General features: G+C 49.0%; 1 protein-coding gene across 2 annotated transcripts in view; it reads left to right on the plus strand.

Annotated features, from left to right (window-relative positions):
* Kif3c (kinesin family member 3C) overlaps positions 1–4633 on the plus strand; it is a 40641-nt gene that overhangs the window by 17872 nt on the left and 18136 nt on the right. The window lies entirely within an intron of this gene.

Consider the following 4633-nt stretch of genomic DNA (forward strand, 5'->3'; position numbering starts at 1 on the left):
GTGTAGCCCTGGCTGTCCTGGAACTCACTTTGTAGACCAGGCTGGCCTTGAACTCAGAAATCTGCCTGCCTCTGCCTCCCAAGTGCTGGGACTAAGGGCATGTGCCACCACACCCGGCTAAGCCAGGAGATCTTGATGGCAGTCCAGCCAGAAGGAGGGGTCTTGAAGCAGTTATAGGTCCAAGAAGCCCGTACAGGAAGCAGGCTGAGACTCATGCCATGGTGACTGTGAATGAGTGGCTGGGATCTTGGGGACTCATATAGTCTTGGTTGATGTTCTAGATGCCAGGCTTGATAGCCAGCTCGTATTCTGTCTGATGATGTGCAGATGGGATATGTAGCCAGGTAATATGTAGCCTTTGGATAAGGAGAATGTGAGCCTAGATATAGGTACCAAGGGAAGATGGAGGCTGGATATCAAAGGTCCACATGTTCACTCAACAGTCACCCCAGCTGGGCATCATGGAACATGCCTGAATGGCAGAAGGATCACACGAATTCAAGGGCAGCCTAGTCTATACAGTAAGTTCCAGGTTAAATTCGCTACACAGCAAGACTGTCTCAAAAACAAAGTAAAAGCTGGGCAGTGGTGGTGCAAACCTTTAATCCCAGCACTAGGGAGGCAGAAGCAGGCAGATCTCCTGTGAGTTTGAGGCCATCCTGGTCTCCTGAATGAGTTCCAAGACAGCCTCTTAACCTTCTTTGTTGTTGCAGCCCAAAGACTCCGTAGCCATGGGAAGGTCTTTGTTGCCCTTCTCTGACTCTCCTGTCTCCTTTGAGTCCCTGAAGATTTGAAATGGAACTGTACACAGCACTCCAGATCTAGCTGCATCATTGCTCTCTGCAAGGGGATAATTCATCTGTTTCCAAAAAGCCTTCACAAAGGTCCTTGGCCACTACTGTAGGATTTTCGGCTGTGGCAGCACATTAAGCTGCTGTCTTCTGGGAGCAGGAGAGAATCCCTCCCTTCCCTCTCCTGTCCTGTTCTGGCTCACAGCTCCTTGCCCACAGCTATCATTTAATGAGTAGAGTCAGGATCACTTTCCCCTCAAATGGAAAGCTGTAACAAAAGCTTGCCTACCTGCCTTTATTTATTTATTTATATCAGCTCACATTGTTCCTTACAACCTAGACTGATTTGAGAGTCTCTGTGAAATTGAGCATTTAATCAGTATGTGCTTTCTTGTACAGTGTTTTTTTTTTTGGTTTGGGGGTATTTTTTTTAAAGATTTATTTATTTTATGTATATATGAGTACACTGTACTATTTTCAGACCCACCAGAAGAGGACATTAGATCCAATTACATATGGTTGTGAGCCACCGTGTGGTTGCTGGGAATTGAACTCATGACCTTTGGAAGAGCAGCCAACGCTCTTAACCGATGAGCCATCTCTTCAGCCTTTTTGTTTTTGTTTTGTTTGTTAAGAAAAATTTTTTCTGTGTAGCCTTGGCTTGCCTGGAACTCACAGACATCTCCCCAAGTCTGCCTCCCAAGAGCTGGGATTAAAGGTGTGCAACACCACGGCCCAGCTTCCTTGAAGAGTTTCTAACAGATGAATCTGCCATCCCACACTTGGGCATTTTCCAGCACACTCTATGTGTTTCCTCCCCCTAACCCTCTTCCCTTTCTCCATCCCCCATGTCCCCATGCAATGTTGAATGACCACTGATGTACAACCTTCTCACGGGGCGTTTTAACATCTAAAGTTCTGGCTACTGGCTTCCCTAGTGCTGTAGTAATTTTGTCCCAGTTTAAAGAGCTCTGAGAGGTCAGACGCAATCTTCTTTTACTGAAAATGTGTTGCTTTTCCTGTAGCTGGTCCCGTTTTCTAAAGTCCTCAACACAGGGACACATAAATCATCTAGGGACTTAGAAAAATGAAGGTGTGTGTGTGTGTGTGTGTGTGTGTGTGTGCGTGCCTATGGAAGCCAGATGTTGACATTACTATCTACCCTCTTATCTCTTCCTACCTTACACACCTCATTGTTTCAGACAAGTTCTGTCAGTGGCCCTAGCCTGGCTGGCAAGCAGCTCACAGGGACCTTCCTGTCTCCATCGCCCCTCTTAGCACTGCTGAACTAGACTTAGGTTTATTATGCTTATTATGCCTTTTACCCACAAAGTCCACAGAAAGAGATGCAGAGTCTGGGTGGCCTGTTACTCTCCCAGGTGATTCCAATATGCGGCAAAATTTGAGAAGTATTATCTTTTTGCTTAGTGCCAAAGTAAAGGATGCTAGAGTTACATAAAGTGCTGACGGAAATGTAAAGGTTCAGGGCTGGAGTAGACAATGTGCCAGCTATGAAGTCTGGACCGAATGGCAGGCCTTTGGAAACTTGTTATCCAAGTGTTAGGGTGTGTTAGCTCGGGGCTTTGCCTCACACCTCTCCCGCACGTTGCTGGGTTTCCCGGTAGATGATTCCCCATGACAGGGAACGTGAGTTAATGGATAAAAGAAGCTGGCATGGAAGCCAGTAACAAGGCTTGGGGCCTGCCTTGGGATGATCCCAAGGATTCTGTACCATTCCTCAAATACTCACGGGGCACTGCTGTCCATCGAGGACTGTGCTGGGACCCTGGCAGATAGGGGAGGCATGACTCCTGCCTTCATAGAGCTAACAGGATGAGGCAGGGAATGGGGAAACGGTAGGAATGTGCCCTGGTTGTGGAGGTGGCAGCTTTGCAGGGATCGATGACATTTTCCTAAGCTGTTCTGCTCGGTCTTTCAAGATGAGCAACGGTTTTCCAGGAAGCTGTGGAATGGGGAGAAGACAATGTCAGATATCCTCCTGTGGGGAGTAGAAGCCCATTGATAATTTGAGCAGAAGAGACATTGTTTAGACTTGTGTTTTTGGCGACCCAGATGGATGGAAGAGGAAACTGTAAAAGCCTATGGGTGGTTCAGGCTAGTCTAGAAGATTTTAGTGAGGACAGTGGGTATCAGTAAGGACAAGGAGGAGACAATGATGTAAACTGCACTGAGAAGCATTTGATGGTGACTGGCCATTCATAGGGGTGAGCACAAGGCTATGCAGAGGCGAGCTGCCAAGGGCACCAACGTAGAGGGTTATACAAATCATAACCCTGAACTGAGGAGTCAAGATGAGCTAATCCTGTGACAGCCATGGGCTGACTGGATGGAAAGATAGACAGCCATCCAGGGTGCAGAGGGCTGTGGTGTGCATCAAGAATAGCTTGCCCCTCAACAGCCCCTTGCTCTCTCCTTTGTCTTTGTGACTGTACAGGGCTGATTTGAGGCTCCTGCAACTCCAACCATCGGCCATACTGCTGGAACCAGCTTCCGACCTCCACACAGCATGCTTTAAACCCTGTTCTGCTCTGTTCCCAATGATGTAATGCTCGAAGTGGGCTGCCTGTCCCCCTGTCCCAGCCTGGCAGCACCCCCAGCTCTAAGAGCCCTCAGACATGTCAGCTGGTCCCACTGGGACAAATTCCAGTGGGAGACAGCCAGTTTCTTCCAGTGGCTCAAGGTGATGCCAACCTTCTAAGAGGCCATCGATGAAATCAAAGGGCAGTTGGCTGCCCAAGGAAAGTGCCCTCTTCCTTCCAACAGTGACAGTGCATTTCAGGGAGTCACACTTTGTTCAATTCCATTTTTGTGTCAGCATTGGTTTTCAGAAGCACCTGCTGAAGGTGCTGATGGGGTGGGGGCTTTCACACAGCAAGGCTGGGGACATGGGATGTAGATCTGTTATTTCCTCACTGGTGGTCCAAGACTAGTTATCCTTCCTCCCTCCCTTTCTCAGTCCCTTTCCTTTCTCTCTCTGTCTCTGTCTCTCTGTCTGTCTGTCTGTCTGTCTCTCTCTCTCCATTTGTTATATGGGGAAATGAACAGTGTTGAGGGTTCTGTTTAGCACCTGACATTGTGCTTCCCGTGCTTGTGAGCTGTCCAGAAAAGAACTGAGGTTCTGATGCTGCCGATGTGAGGACCGAGGACCGAGGGGCCTGACTGTGCCTCCCGCTTAGTTGGCAGAGCTGGAACCTTTTAGGTGGTGTCTAAAGCTGATACAGCCTCTGGGGCCTCATTTTGTCCCCTGTTGCTATGGAATCTCTCCCTTGTGTTGTTCTGATTTCCTTAGCAGCCCAAGATTAGACCAAGGTTTCCTGCTGCCCCGTGATGAGCTGTCTTCCCGAGTCAGGAACTCAGTACAGGGCTGGGCTGCCCAGTGACTGCCGTTTCTCCTCCTGCTGCATACCATCTGGGGCTTGGCTGCCAGGAATAGATTGCCACCCACCCTCCTCGCAGGCATGGTGACCCAGCCGCTCCTTGTATCCATAGCAGAGATCAGGTGCCTTATATTCCCAAAGGGCTTCTCTCTTCTTTTCATCCTTAAGGATCCTGTCCACAGTGGGAGCTTTGTGCCCCAGCTCTAGGGGCTGGAGGGGAAAACTCCGTTCCCACCAATGGCTACAAGGCTCCATCCATACAGATATGCTTTATGTCTTCTCCTAAAAGGATCAAAGGGAAAAGGGATGGAGTCTCTGCTCTGTGGTCCTGCTTAGAATGGAATTATGGAGTGGAAGCAGGAAAAATCAGAGGTTCAAGCTATCCCTGGCTACATTACATAATGGGAGGGAGAGAGGGAGAGAGGGAGGGAGGGAGGGAGGGAG

Source organism: Mus caroli, chromosome 12 (assembly GCF_900094665.2).
Source record: "Mus caroli chromosome 12, CAROLI_EIJ_v1.1, whole genome shotgun sequence".
NCBI lineage: Eukaryota > Metazoa > Chordata > Mammalia > Rodentia > Muridae > Mus > Mus caroli.